The sequence below is a fragment of the Pan paniscus genome, chromosome 4 (assembly GCF_029289425.2).
Source record: "Pan paniscus chromosome 4, NHGRI_mPanPan1-v2.0_pri, whole genome shotgun sequence".
NCBI lineage: Eukaryota > Metazoa > Chordata > Mammalia > Primates > Hominidae > Pan > Pan paniscus.
The window spans coordinates 160,953,383-160,968,105 of NC_073253.2; the positions used below are offsets into that span (position 1 = coordinate 160,953,383).

The 14,723-nt window shown below is 36.0% G+C and overlaps 1 protein-coding gene and 1 pseudogene across 5 annotated transcripts in view; one reads left to right on the top strand and one right to left on the bottom strand.

Moving 5' to 3' along the window:
• The window catches only part of TENM2 (teneurin transmembrane protein 2), a 3,238,122-nt gene that overhangs the window by 766,535 nt on the left and 2,456,864 nt on the right, over positions 1 to 14,723 (top strand). For all 5 annotated transcript variants that reach the window (XM_063604288.1, XM_063604290.1, XM_055112852.2 and 2 more), the window contains exon 3: positions 4,860 to 4,957. The gene's annotated coding sequence lies outside the window, so the exon portion shown is untranslated. The remainder of the gene's footprint in view (positions 1 to 4,859; positions 4,958 to 14,723) is intronic.
• On the bottom strand, positions 9,018 to 11,639 carry LOC117980487 (CDGSH iron-sulfur domain-containing protein 1-like; annotated as a pseudogene).

Sequence of the window (14,723 nt, forward strand, 5' to 3'; positions counted from 1 at the left end):
TAATCTTTATTAACAATTCAAAATATATAATCTAGAAAATAACATATGCAGTCTTATCCTTGAAAAATAATGTGTTCATAATTAGGTTGCATACAGAATTTTCTATTTTGTAATGTAATATCTCATGCCTTTAAAGTTAATTGTTCCATCTTGAAAATATTTGGTTCCAATTTTGAAACAATTGTCTCCCCTTTACTTGTAAGAAAACAGAGTTGAATGTTGGTTTTATTTTTGCCAATAGTAAGATGAGCTTTCTTTAAGAGTAATGTTGGTTGGCCTAACTGTCCATTTGAAAAAATACTTAAGCCATTATATTTGACTGAAATAGACTTATTAAAAGCATTTTTCTAAAGTAAAGGTTTTTTTTAAAGTAGTAACATGAAGAATATTAACAATAATAATTATTTTATATTCTATAGTAATTTCAAGGGTCTGATCTGTTACCAGCTGTCTTAATGACCACTTGCATATGAAGCAGGCATTTTTAATGTTATTAAAATTGGGAAAATTGATACATGAAGAAAATAAGTGAGTGCCCAAGGCTTTAAAACCAATAAATGTCCAATGTTAAAACAGAGTTCCCTTGAAAGTTAAGCCTGAGAGTATGCATATATGCTCAGGCTAAGATAGATATTTGAGGTATTTGAAATAACCAAACCTAAAAATGCATTCCTTAAGAGAAAGAAAGGTCAATTTGTAGAAAAATAGGGATATTATGGAATTTCAATAGAATTAAAGCAATGTGAATATGGAGAAATATTGGAACAACTCATGGTGTTGAGTTGGGAGTGAATGTAATTGAAATGTCAAATGAAATGATAACTTTAGTAAGAATTATTCAAGTTTAATCACAGGGTGAAAAAGATTGAGTGAAAATGCTTGATAAGAAATTATTTGAATTTTGTCCTTCACTGTATTTACTTATGTCCCTGTTCTATATTATTTACCAATCTAACATCAAATCTTTCCACAAATTCATTCCTTCCTTTCAATTGTATGTCCTATGACTGTATCACTTTCTAAAATGTACAACTTGCTCATTCATAGTTACATAAAGTTTGTTCAATATTTTTCCTAGACCTGAGATGCCCGCTAGGAGTGATTGAGTCACTCCTTCGGTGACTAAATCAAATAATTATTTTCAATGCTCTGAAAGCAATAAATTTTCTTCTGTGTAGCTCCTTAGTCAATGTCATCCCCAAATAACCCCCACCTTCTATGAATTACCAAAGAATAGTAACAGCTATTTCCTAAATGTTTATTATGTGCCAAGATCGTTTCAAAGCGGTTTGCTTGCATTATCTCCTCTAATACTTGATGAAAACCTATAAGTTAGATAATGGTTTGATCCTCATTTTAAAGATAAGTAAACTGAGGCCAGAGATTTAAAATAAATTTCTGAAGATTGTGCACTAAGTGGCAGAGCCCACATCGCTTGGCCCATACTGCTTTTTAAAATGTTTGCCCCTTTTTATGCTCATAGACACTTAACGAACATTTCTTTCCTCCCAAAGAGGTATACATTTCTGGAGGCCAAAAACATAGCTTGGATATCTTTATGTTGGTCATAATACTTAACAGAGCTGTAGAACATAGTAGGAGCTTAGTAAAACTTTAGGGAAAACAATTAGTAAGTTTTCGATATTAAGAACTCTGTTAAGGCTTATTGAGGAGTTAGAAAAAAATACAAACCCATAGTGATGTGGAACATTCAAATCTAATTTAATTATGATCTTTATATGAAGGAGAAAAAAATGCATGTGACAGCTGTGATATTCATAAAACCTTTGTTTAAAAAATTCATTTCTTCTGTCTCAATTTCTCTGTTTACACTGAATCTTTTTGTTTGTTTGTTTTCATGATTTTTTTAAATTCCAAAAAAGCTATTTTCACCCAAGTTTGTTTCATTGATATGATTTTAGTAGCTCCTATCTGAAACCATCGTCAGGAAACATGTTTTTTCTCTTTGGCTATTTCAAAAAAGAAAAATACTTAATATCAGTATGAATAACACATGTGCTCATTGCAGCATAATGTTGGTGCAATCTGTGCTTGATACAGTTATAAATAAGTCTTTGAAAGCATTTTTCTGTATTTTAAATAAAGGCTATAGAAAGCCACAAGAAGGATCTAGTCTTGTTAATATCACAAGCTGTTTCCCCACCTGCACTCAGAGCAGCTTTAGTACAGCAGCTGTCTGGGTTCGTGTTGGCACATCACTGTCTGCACAGGAACCCCATGGTTTACACAGAAAATGAATAGGCCACAGTTCCAATGGGGGTCTTTAATAATCCTTCCTCTAATGCTACCATGCGTGAGCATTGGGCTTTGAAGGGGTGTGAGGTGTGAAGTTTCAGGAGGATTATTTAAAGCCACTCAATTTCGAAAGGTAGAAAAGAGCATTACAAAAACCAGAGAGTGCCTTTGCATTCCTCCTGCATGTTGATCAAATGCAGCTTATATTGATATTAGAGCTTCACGTTCAGCATGTAATAGCAAGTAAAGGTATTGGTATAATTAGGTGATTCACTCCATTCGGCCCTCTTTAACATGGACAAACAAAACCTAGCATAGATGTTTCATTGATTTTATTTACCAAATATTAGCTGTGAAAATATTAACCTAATGAGAACAAATATCTATCCTGTAGTACCTATGGATATTAAATCCAGTGAGGAAGAAATTTATACATTGGACTTGCTTATGTGTAATTGGGTGGCCCTTGGACATTTAAAATAATGCAATTTTTTTTTCTTTTTCTACATAGACTTCTAAAAGTATCATCCATGGTAGATAATCAATCATGGTTTTTTAGGCCATGTGAATAAATTTCTTGTTCAAACTGAGAACTTTATTCCAATAACTCTTACTTCTCCTAAGGCACATTAAAGAACTCAAATTCCATTTTGTGACTATTCTGAGCAGTTTTTGGAGAGCATAGTATAATGGAGGTGGGGTGATTTAATCACTTGGAGACATACTCTGTGCAACTACAGAATCAAAATATTAGGGCCTCAGCCACTTACTGCCCCACATCTGGACTTAATTTCAAAAGATCTTTAAGCATTGGGAATGCCCAGCATTGAGAAACTATCTCCAGTGTTATAGGAAATAGCAAGTAAAGAGACGCTATATTCAATCTAATACACATTTCCTCTATAGATCAGGCACTGTGCTGGGTATTTCAGAACTGAGGCCAAATGCTATAGATCTTAGACCAAAAGATTCTCATTCCATTAGGGATGATAGACATCTAGACAGACAAGCGCACTGCAGACAGAGCTACAGAGGCATCTTAGAGGACAGATTAACTTTCTCAGGAGTTAAAAGTGGAAAGGCCTATGAGAAGGTAACATCTCAACATAGGGCTTAGATGAGCAATGGGAACTTTTCTAGGTGGCTGAAAGGGCGTACTGAACAATACACGCAAGATGTCATTGTAGGCTGCGTGGGGCTTGGTATTGCTGGACCTCAAAATGGGAAAGGATAGAAACCCTCAGAAGATGAGTCTGCAAAATAGACCAAGGCCAGATCATAAAGAATATTTTATTTCTCCTTAAGATTCTCAGCCTAAAGTATTTCTGATATGGAATAAGCCAAAAGTTGGAATGTTTAGAGGCCTGAGGAAGGGCAGTCAGTTAGAAAAATTTAGCTAGTGGGAAGTGAGATGGTGAGGGAAATGGCAGGAAGTGTGTAATGGGAGGGGCAAAAGAGGAGACATTTAGAAGGTGGATTTGTCAGGGTTTATTGAAGTAATGGAGTGAGAGAAAAGTGGGTACCTTTCAGGTTTATTTTATTTTTTATTTTATTTTATTTATTTTATTTTATTTTATTTTTTTGGTGGATTTGGGGGAGACGGAGTCTTTCTCTGTCTCCCAGGCTGGAGTGCAGTAGCGTGATCTCGGCTCACTGCAACCTCCGTCTCCTAGGTTCAAGCAGTTCTCCTGCCTCAGCCTCGCGAGTAGCTGGTACTATTGGCGCACAACGCCATGCCTGGCTAATTATTTGTATTTTAGTAGAGGCAGGGTTTCACTGTGTTGCTCAGGCTAGTCTTGAACTCCTGAGCTCAGGCAATCCGCCCGCCTTGGTATCCCAAAGTGCTAGGATTACAGCCGTGAGCCACCGCGCCCGGCCTTTTTCAAATCTCTGAATTGGTAAATTTTTTAAAAGTCCTTTTTTAATAAGATTCACAGAATATTACCCCCTCTTAAGTTATGACAGACAATGGTGACTTCTCTGTCCACTGCTCTGAATATTTCTAACCCCTAAAACATTCTGATTTTACACAACAGGATGTACAACCCACAGCCTGTAGGGCGGAACAGCCAATGACTGGTTCCAATAGAGCTTGACAGATACTTTGTGCCTGTCATTGCTTTATGACACAGTTTTAAGCCACAGTCTAAAGATGATTGTAGCTACCACTGTCCTCCTTACGGTTAAAACAGCTCACACAGTATTTTGCCCTAATATTGTCAAGAAGCACAATTCCTTTCCCAGAAAACTGCTCTAATTGGATTCGGTAGACCTTGACTGGCTTGTCACTGCTGTGTTCAAGGTGAAGGTGAAATCTTTGAGGAGCTTGTTCCTGAAAATAAGAGCTGAATATCTCTGATGAAGGCCTTTTAAAAGTACATATCTTTATGCAATTATTTTCATATTACTTTTCCACGATCTATGTTTTATTATATGTGACAAATGACCAGGAAAAAGAAAAAGGTTGTGGGATTGATTTATACTCTAAATCCTATATATATGCAGTTATATCTTTAAACATTTATCGACATATTGTAAAATTTGAAAAGAAAATATTTGTATTCTGATTTTTTAAAAATTCCAAATACAACATTTCATAACAGGTGAGAAGTTGCTGTTGAAGCCACACTGCTGATGAGGACTCAGGCAGGTGTCCCGAGAAATTGCCCAGTCGTGAGAGGAACCATAAGAACTTTGTAAGGTAAATACTTTTCTTAACTTTTTAAAATCTGGGCAAGACACAAGGTCAATGTTTAAAATAATTACTGCTGGATTTTCTTTATAAGAAGAATAACGCTAATTCACATTTTTAGCCCGATTTCTTTAATTCATATTTGGCGATAGAGCTATTACCATTTATTAGATTTTGTATCACATTCTGTATAACATACACAAAATGTGTATACATGTACATATATACGAATCTACACACGTTTACCACTAAATATTGAAAAGCATTATCGAAAGTCTTTATCTGCCTAGATTGCCAAGTAGAAAGTGTGACCACTTTTTGAAAAATATGAATACACTAAATCATTGAAATATCTTGGTGTCCCAGAGAGTAGAACCAGGATAGTCTAAAGCGTGCAAATATTAAATTGTGTGAAGCATTTTGGTTCTAAATTTCAGTTAAGAGAGAGGCTATTTCACAGTTGGCCTACTTCCTACAGGAAACCACAGTGATGTTTTATTAAGTAATGGAATATAGTTTGTCTCTTCATTTACCTGTAAGAAATGTGGCAGGGAGAGACTTGAAACTAGGACTTAAAGAGTGACCAGTACCAGGCATGAGAAACACAGCTCCCTTAAAGAAAAAGAAAACATTCCAGGAGGCAATCCTTTTGGAAAATGAGCCAATCAGAGCTGGTCCTGCTAAATGGAGAGGCTAGAGAGTAGGTGCCCCTGACTTTTCAACTTCATATTAAAACATTCTGCCGTTCACCTTTCTTGAACTCAATTCCCTAACAAGCAAGCTGACATTAAATCTTCATTCTTTAGAAATTTTAATATTTGGAAAGTGTATGAAGTAGGTCATCTAAAAATGTAAAAAGCAATCCTCAAGTTATGGCACTCTGTTGCATTTTGGTTTGGATAGAATTCTATTCTGTTTAATGAGTTGTTTGATGATCTCCCTGAAACTGAGCATACTTGAGTTCTGAGATACCACACAGAAATATGACTGCAAAAGCAAAAGATGATCTTCAAGTAGATCAACTTTTGAAAGTGTATCAATCGCTGGCATTAAATTGTTTGTCTCATTCTTGAGGAAGAGAAGGGACTGGATTTTTATAAGGTTTATTTTTAGCTTCTTGGCTAACTGTAACACACGTGAAAATAAAGGCATGTTTATGACATCTTACCGTGTTGTGTCTGCTGTCTGAAACACTCATTCAGGAATGAATTGGGATACTGATGCACTAAAAAAGGCTCAGGATGGGGTTTGGATAAGTGCTGCTCCTTTGAAAGAGTCCAGACTTTGTAAGAAAGTAGTAAAATTCTGCATTGATAAGATAACTTTTGAAGCTTTAAGTTGAGCTGCCTAAGGAATCTCTTTTAAATGATCTTCATTCCAGTTCCATGATTGGTGGGTACGAGTGAGGGAGGAGGACTTCTTTTCTATTTCCCTCAAACTCGAAAATTTTTCAATTTTTTTCTTGTAATTTCTGATTAATGGCACTCTTGATTTTGATTCATATTATCCTATTATTCATTATATGGGAGAAGAAGAAGTCACTTTTTTTTCCAATTTAATTTTTAAAATTAGGGCTAGCAGTGATGAAATTTAAAATCAAATTATCTTGTCAGAGTGACAGATAAATCTCTAGAGTTTCTAATGAGATTTTCCACTGGCAGGATGCTGAACTTCTCCCTTTCCCAGACTTCTTCATTCCAGGTTTTGACAGGGAGTGACAATGAGCATCTGTGTTTTGAAATATAGTACTATTTGAGGTATTTTGGTCCTTATTTAGAAATTTGGGGGTGGTTTGCTTCTTTGTTCTAGGTTAAAGGGGAAAAAGACAAATGTCAAATGGGTACATCTTTTACTATGGAAAGCTGTAAGTAATTACCATATACCCAAATTTGATTAAGCATAGTAGATTCACCAATTTCTACCCTTGCCTTTATGTGTTACTGTTCTTCAAGGAATTTTTACCATAGAGATGGTGTAAATATGACATCATATTCTTCCTATGCTGCTATTTGACTTTTTTCCCCCATGTTTTCATTATCCTAAATAAAATTTGAACTCTTAAGCATTTTCACAGTATTAGGTTGAACTCTGTAATTCTATATGCAGTTAACAATTCTGTCTTATGTAATCATGGAGTTAGAGATTCTGTTTCTAGTAGCTAAAAAAAAAACCCTATTCTTTGCTGATCTCAATCAAACATGTAGCAAAATAATGATTCTTAAATGATATAATAGATGTGCACTTTATTCCTCTGTAAGAGAATATATCTAAGATAAGCTGTATATTCAGTGATACTACCCAAGTAACTGAATTGCCAATTAGTAGTTTAAAATGTCTTGGGGAAACAAAAAGAATACGGAAAAAATGATTAGTTATGACAGGACCCTCCATATTGAGATTGTCTTGGAGTAGAACGCGTTGCAAAATGAGGTTGATTCTAGACTGAGCCTGCTCCCTAACTCTGACTAGACAAGGAGTTCATGAGATGTCTTAAAGCTTCAATTTCCTCACCTGTGCAAGAAGAAGCAATTTTTCTTGCACTTTTTTTTTGTTAGCCAGAAGCTAGTCAAAAGCTACAGCTGTAATTTAGAACTTTGCTTCTTCATTACATTTCCGTCTATGTATGTTGTTGTAATTTCTACATCAGAGGATATTAACCAGTGAGTGCCCCCTGAGAAGCCTGCTTTGGTTACTTGATTATTATTTCAAAATGAGTAATGGTGACTATGTTAGGTAGTAATTCAAGGAACAGATGATACTCAGAAAAAAATGTGGCAAGACACCTATGTGTAGGCCCTGAAGAGCTGCACATACTGTACATTAGCTAAGAGTCTTAATAAAAGAACAGAAGGAAGGGAAAATACAAAATGAAGAATGAATTACTTAAGATTAAATAGTTTCTATTACAGAAATAGGCTGCATGGAGAGCTAATGGCAGGCATTTTCTACAGACAGATGGAATGCTCTCATCTCCCGATAGTATTGATATGAAGTCTCTGTTAAGATTCATTTTTCCTGAAACATTTGCATATAAATATAAACATCATTACTAGGGGCTAATTGCCCTGTAGGAACTAAAATGTGGGAATTAGCATCTTTAGTCGCTTTTATTATTATTTTTTAAAGTATCTCTAACACGCATCATATTTGGTACTGCATGGCTGCAACAGATAATTACCACCATTAAGAATCTCAAACGCAAAATCAAAACCATTTGGAATGGCTTCCAGGGCAACCCAGCACAGTGAGTAGCCACCAAAATGAGTATATGAGGTTTATGTTCATGCATATTTATAAGGGCACTTAATTCGACATTCATAGTAGGGGGCTTTTGAAAGCTTGTCAAAAGAGCAGCCCCAAAACAAGACCAAACATCAAAGGTAAGAAGATACAGTGCATCTCGCTCCCACACACATACAAATATTGCTTGCAGGAGGCAATGAATAACACCAAAGGAATTATTTATTTTAACTACTCAGAAGAGACGGCAATTTCTACGAAGATGTAAACCACAAGCCTTTGCCTTTATCATTCATCTTATTGATCAGAAAGGTCAAGAGTATAAGTTATTCAAAGGATGGATCATAGGCAAAATTCTGGATAAATGGACATGTAGATTTGTGTGATTAATGCCTCTTGCTTGTGCAGAATATGTGGAAGAGTTTGAAGGCATGTCCTAAGGACAGAAAAAAGGAAAGTATTTGAAAGAATACTGACTATAGCTGAAACACTGCCCATTTTGTGGGTGGGTCTGTGTGTTCAGTATATAGTTGCTGCCTTGTTCGAGTGTTGTGTTCAGAGGCGATCTTGCTGACACTTATACTTTTCAAAACCATTTCCATGACATTCAGCAAATGTTTGTTCTGGTGGAACAAATCTGTTAAATTATAGATTAGAAACAGTACAAAGAACCCTTTACAAATGTTTCAGTTTCAGTTTTGCACAAAGCAAACAGCATTATATTTAAATGCAACACTCCTTGTTAGAATAAAACATCTACATAACAGAGTACTATGCTCGATTTGTAATTCTCTTCTCCACTCCACTTGGGGGGCAGGGATGCCTGAAGTTCTGAAAGCCGCAGTGTTGAGGATCACCTCTCATCACTTCCTTTCAAAAGCCCACATCTACAATCCACTTCTGCTTTCTTGCCATTTCCCTGTCTTTCCCAGCTTCCTTTCCTTAGTTTCCTTCCCCACCCCCTTGACTCTCCATTGTTGCTAGGAATGGTCTAAATGCAAAATAATGACACTTTTCCTGTAATGGCGATCCCATATTATTTAATGGGCATTTAGTTCTATTCAATCCCTCGTTAACACCTTACTCATTATATTGAAAAAATATTGGAGAGTGGCATAGTAGGTTTTTTTTTTTTTTAATTTTGAGAAGAATTTAATGTGTTGACTTTAAGATACAACTACATTCTATATAAGATACAACTCTATATGTCAATACTTTAAAGAAACGGATCTTTACAAGACCAAAATAACCCACAGGCCATGAGGTTGGTTTTCCCTTTTTCCTTTTTATTTTTTTTGTTTAAACAAATGTGCACCACGGTGTTTCAACAACTAAGACAAGTGCCATGAACGTGAAAGCTGCAGTTTGCAGTATACCACATTTAGAATCCAGGGGAGGTGAATTACACAGAGGTGGTAGTTATTCTCACTAAACAATCAGGTAACTTCATAACAACTCGATTTGCATCATGAAAAGTGTCCATTTAAGTTTCTTTTTTCTTGATGATCAGAGGTCTCACATTGTCTCCAGTCTCTTCGTTGTGTTTTGTGTGAGATCCATCACACAATGGGAACTTTCTGGACCTCCAACAATGGCAGTATCATATAGCTTTATCTCCCAAATCCTCCATGTCAAAAGCATGTACTATCTTGGGGTTGTCTTTCTGGATGTGAAGGTTTATCATAGCTTTATTTCGATGATCTTTAACATAAAACCTTTTGTAAGCTCGATAATCAATTGCAGCTGTCCCAGCAGCAATAGTAACTGCTGTGATTCATTCAGCTCGTCCGCTGGAACTGGTAGACTCATGGCACCCATACTTGCAAGGTGTGTGCACTAGGATACCGAGCACCAACATGGTAGTTTTAAAAGCATTCTGGGGATGGATGCCAGGGCACTGCTCGCTTACCACAGGTTTCAAGTGACGTGTTTATGGGCATACTTTAGATCCATAACTCAAACATTAAGTCATTATGTAAAGAACAGTAAAGTTTAACTTAGGAATTCTTTGACTGCTGAAGAAAGGTTTATTTTTAGGGCTATATGTTGTTTTATGACCATCATTATTTTTTAAATTGCCAAGAAGGTTTTTTTTTTTATTTTTGTATTTGCTTGTAATTCTTAGTGACAATAATTAAATAAACAGGTGATTTAGTTGAGGAAAGATTTGTCAAAAAGATAAAATTATCTACATTGCCAAAATATATCAACATTCCATAAAAGAGAAATAGAAATGAAGTGACTAAGCATGCTTTAAAATGTATTTCAAAATATATTCTAAATATGTTGAAACATATTAAAGAGACATACATTGAACAGCAGTACATGCAAGCATATCAAAAGAGTGAGCAGAAAACACAGAAACATAGATATGTGTGCATGCCTATGAAGACAATATGTGTCCATTTAAGAAAATATCGGCCGGGCGCGGTGGCTCACGCCTGTAATCCCAGCACTTTGGGAGGCCGAGGCGGGCGGATCACGAGGTCAGGAGATCGAGACCATCCTGGCTAACATGGTGAAACCCCGTCTCTACTAAAAATACAAAAAAATTAACCGGGCATGGTAGCGGGTGCCTGTGGTCCCAGCTACTTGGGAGGCTGAGGCAGGAGAATGGCGTGAACCTGGGAGGCGGAGCTTGCAGTGAGCCAAGATCGCGCCACTACACTCCAGGCTGGGCGAGAGCGAGAGCGAGACTCTGTCTCAAAAAAAAAAAAAAAAAAAAAAAAAAGAAAGCATCACAGGCTGGGTGCGGTGGGTCACACCTGTAATCCCAGCATTTTGGGAGCCCAAGGCAGGCAGATCACTTGAGGTCAGGAGTTCAAGACCAGCCTGGCCAACATGGCAAAACCCTGTCTCTATTAAAAATACAAAAGAAAATTAGCTGGGCATGGTAGTGGGAACCTGTAGTCCCAGCTACTCCGGAGGCTGAGGCAAGGGAAACACTTGAACACGGGAGGCGGAGGTTGCAGTGAGCCGAGACAGTGCCACTGCACTCCAGCCTGGGTGACAGAGTGAGACTGCATCTCGAAAGAAAGAAAATATCACAAAGCTTTCACAAAAGAATGACTAAATAAATGGAGTTATTGAGTGTCTTTAGGAGGGACAAAAACGTAGACTCACTGACATCATATAACAAAATAAAATCAAGGAGGAGACAAGCTAAAATCATAGACTAAAGGAGTCAACTTAGAGTAAATGTAAAGCTGAAATCTTACAAAAATGAAATGATAATTTAGATAATTACTTTTTGTGATCTCTGGTCTTCTAGGCATAAACAAACTTTTTAAGCATTCAAGCAACGGAGACAAATCCAAGGGAAAGATCAACATATTTGAATTAAAATGTATACACATTTATACATCAAAAAGTAATCAGTAGCCAAGTTAAATGACAAATAACAAACTAAGAAAATACTTTTCTAAAATTCCAGAATTAAAGATAAATTTTAAAAGAACCAATGTCTTTTTCTTTAAGAGTCAACATGGTAAATAGATCTCAAAGCATAACAACTACAAAAGAATAATGAGCATACGAAAATAATTTAACTTCAGTTACATAAAAGAGTGAAAATTAAAAATAAAGATTTCCTTTTTGTGTTTTTGTGTGGGTTTTTAACATTTTTGCTTTGTAACATGGCAAATACTTTAAAATGGAAATCCCTCCTTTGTGTAGTCCAGACATAAGCAATCTCAGAGACAACCAGGGTGTATACAAATGAATATCACATTCCTGGAAAGCAATTTTACTATCATAGAATGAGAGCTTGAAAATCTTACAGAAAACATATTATTGGTTCAAAAATAAATGTATTATCTGCATAAATGATCAGAAATTCATAGAATTACTTTTAAAAAATATGGCCATTACAATGAAAAGTTAAGTATTTTTACCCTAAGCATTTTTAAAACGTTCCTATTAGTAGATAAAATAGCAGGAACAACACAAACTGATATCTCTATCTATGTACATTGATTAGAATTTGCTGGTCCCCAACCTTCATTTATAATTTGCCTTCAGATTCCTAAGGTGTGTGTCAGTGTCAGAGATTTTTTTTTTTTTTTTTTTGAGAAAAATGTCCATGTCCTCCAAACCATTCAGTACAGGGGAAGACTAAAGGGCAACCAAGCTTTTATGGCAGAAGATGATGTTGGAGAAGGCAGAGAAGCTTCAACCCCAGTTCATCTGGTAGTACTGCAAACTTAGCAATACAGAAGAAAGATACTTAGTGACTAGTTACTGTATGCATTTGTTCAGTTAGTATTTATTTATTCCCTATGAGTAGCATAATGAGGTACCTCACTACAAACAGAATGATGAATCAAATTTGGACTAATCAGAAGCTGAGAGTCTTGAATAGGAGACGTGCGTGTACACATGCCTGTTTGCGTACATATGTGTGCATATTATTGGAAGTTTGGAATATTTTTTTTTCTTTTGTGATGAGGTCTTACTCTGTCACGCAGGCTGGAGTGCAGTGGCACGATCTCGGCTCACTGTAGCCTCTGCCTCCTGGGTTCAAGCAATTCTCCCACCTCAGCCTCCCGAGTAGGAATTACAAGTGCCTGCCACCACGCCTGGTTAATTTTTGTATTTTTAGTAGAGACTGGGTTTCACCATGTTGACCAGGCTGGTCTCAAACTCCTCACCTTAGGTGATCCACCTGCCTCGGTCTCCCAAAGTGCTGGGATTACAGATATGAGCCACCACACCTGGCTAGAAGTTTGGAATCTTAAGGAAGGAAATGCCTAACAATGTTGATTTGCTGGGTTTTTTTTTTTCTTTTTTTTTTTTTAAACTGACTTTTAAAACTGACTTCCTCAGGACCCATTGTAGTTAACATACATTTCTACTTCCACAATCATTGTTTTCACAGATAACATCACCATATTTACTTTTCTCGGGACAATCTTAATTTATTTGATTTACTGGTTTATTGTCTCCACACCAACCACCTAGTCACTTTTTGGAAAGCAAGAGACACAAGGTAGAGGACGTGTTTATCTCATTCACTGTCATGCTCTCAATTCTTGGCGCAGAGTGACTTGCTCAATATATGTTTGTTGAATGATGGATGCTTATTTTTCTTATAGACTAAACTGTCTTTTATGTATAGGTAGGATTTGTGCCCAGAGAAAGGGAAAGAAGAAAGAGGAAAAAATAAGAGCAAAGAAGGGAACTAGGTGAGCAGAGGCAGAGAGGCAGCATTTGAACTTAGTTTTTGAAGGAAAAGAGGAAGGTGAGGTAGAAAATAAGTTGTACTGGGAGCCAGGCTCAGCTGGTGCTTTGGCATATTTTAATGATGGGGTTCTTGAGTCTTACAGCTTGAGTATCTTTAATGTTCTAAAATAATGTCAGATTATTTCTCAAAGTATTGGTGCCAATTTTCATTCTCATTTGCAGTGTGCATATAAGAGCTATGTTTATACACAATCTAACCAGTACTTGGTGCTGTCATACTTGTTAATTTGTGCCAATATAATGGGCAAAAAAAAAGTATATTGTTTTCATCTCAATTTGCATATCCTTCCTTATAGTTGAAGAACTTCTTTTTGCCTTCTTTTTTTCTCTTCTGTATGATATCTGTTAATCATTTACCTATTTAAAATGTTGACTTTCTGGGCTTTTTTTTTTTAACTGACTTTGAATTTCTTTTTTTTTTTTTAAATTTTTTTCGAGTACCTGTGGTTTTCAGTTAACTTTTATAAATATATTCCAACACTGTAGCTTTTCTTTCCTAAAGGGATCTTTTGAGGAACAGAAGGTTTTGTGGCTGTACCTACTTCTGTAGTGCTGTATTGTTTCAATATGGTTGCTGTATATTTTTTGTATGGTATTTTATCAGTTTTGTTAGAGACTCTCTCTGAGGTCATAAAGATATCTACCTATATTTTTTATAAAGTTTTATAGTTTTGACTTCTGACATTTTAGAATTTTTATCTATCTAAAGTTGATGTGTCCGTATAGTAAGAAGTTTTGAATAAATTTTATTTTTTTCTAGTATGGGTGACTAAGAATTCTTATACAATTTATTTGAATTGATCTTCCTCTCCTCAGTTACGTACAATACTACCTGAACGATAAAGCAAATTCAGAATATCAATGGGTCAGTTTCTGGGGATTATCTTTAGTTGCACTAGCAGCATGATCACAATCTCTTAATTACTATAGCTTTTATAATTTTCTTCATTTCTGATAGGCCAAGTCCAGTCCTATTTTATTCTTTTTGTTTTAAAACGTCATACATACTTTTGGACTATTGCATTTCTGTATTAGGTTTTCCTGGTTGCATATGAATTTATTGGTTTAAAATAACACCCATTTAGTAGACTTCTATAGGTCAGAATTCCAGCATGGAGTGTCTTGGTTCTCTGCTTAAGGCTGACATCAAGGAAATAGCCAGGCTGAGTTCTCATTTGTAGTCTCTGGGGAAAAATCTTCTGGGGGTAATACTTGTTGTTGGTAGGCGTTATTTACTTGTGGTTCTGTAACTGAGATTCCAATATCTTTGCATTTTAATCTGGTGGTTGTTCTT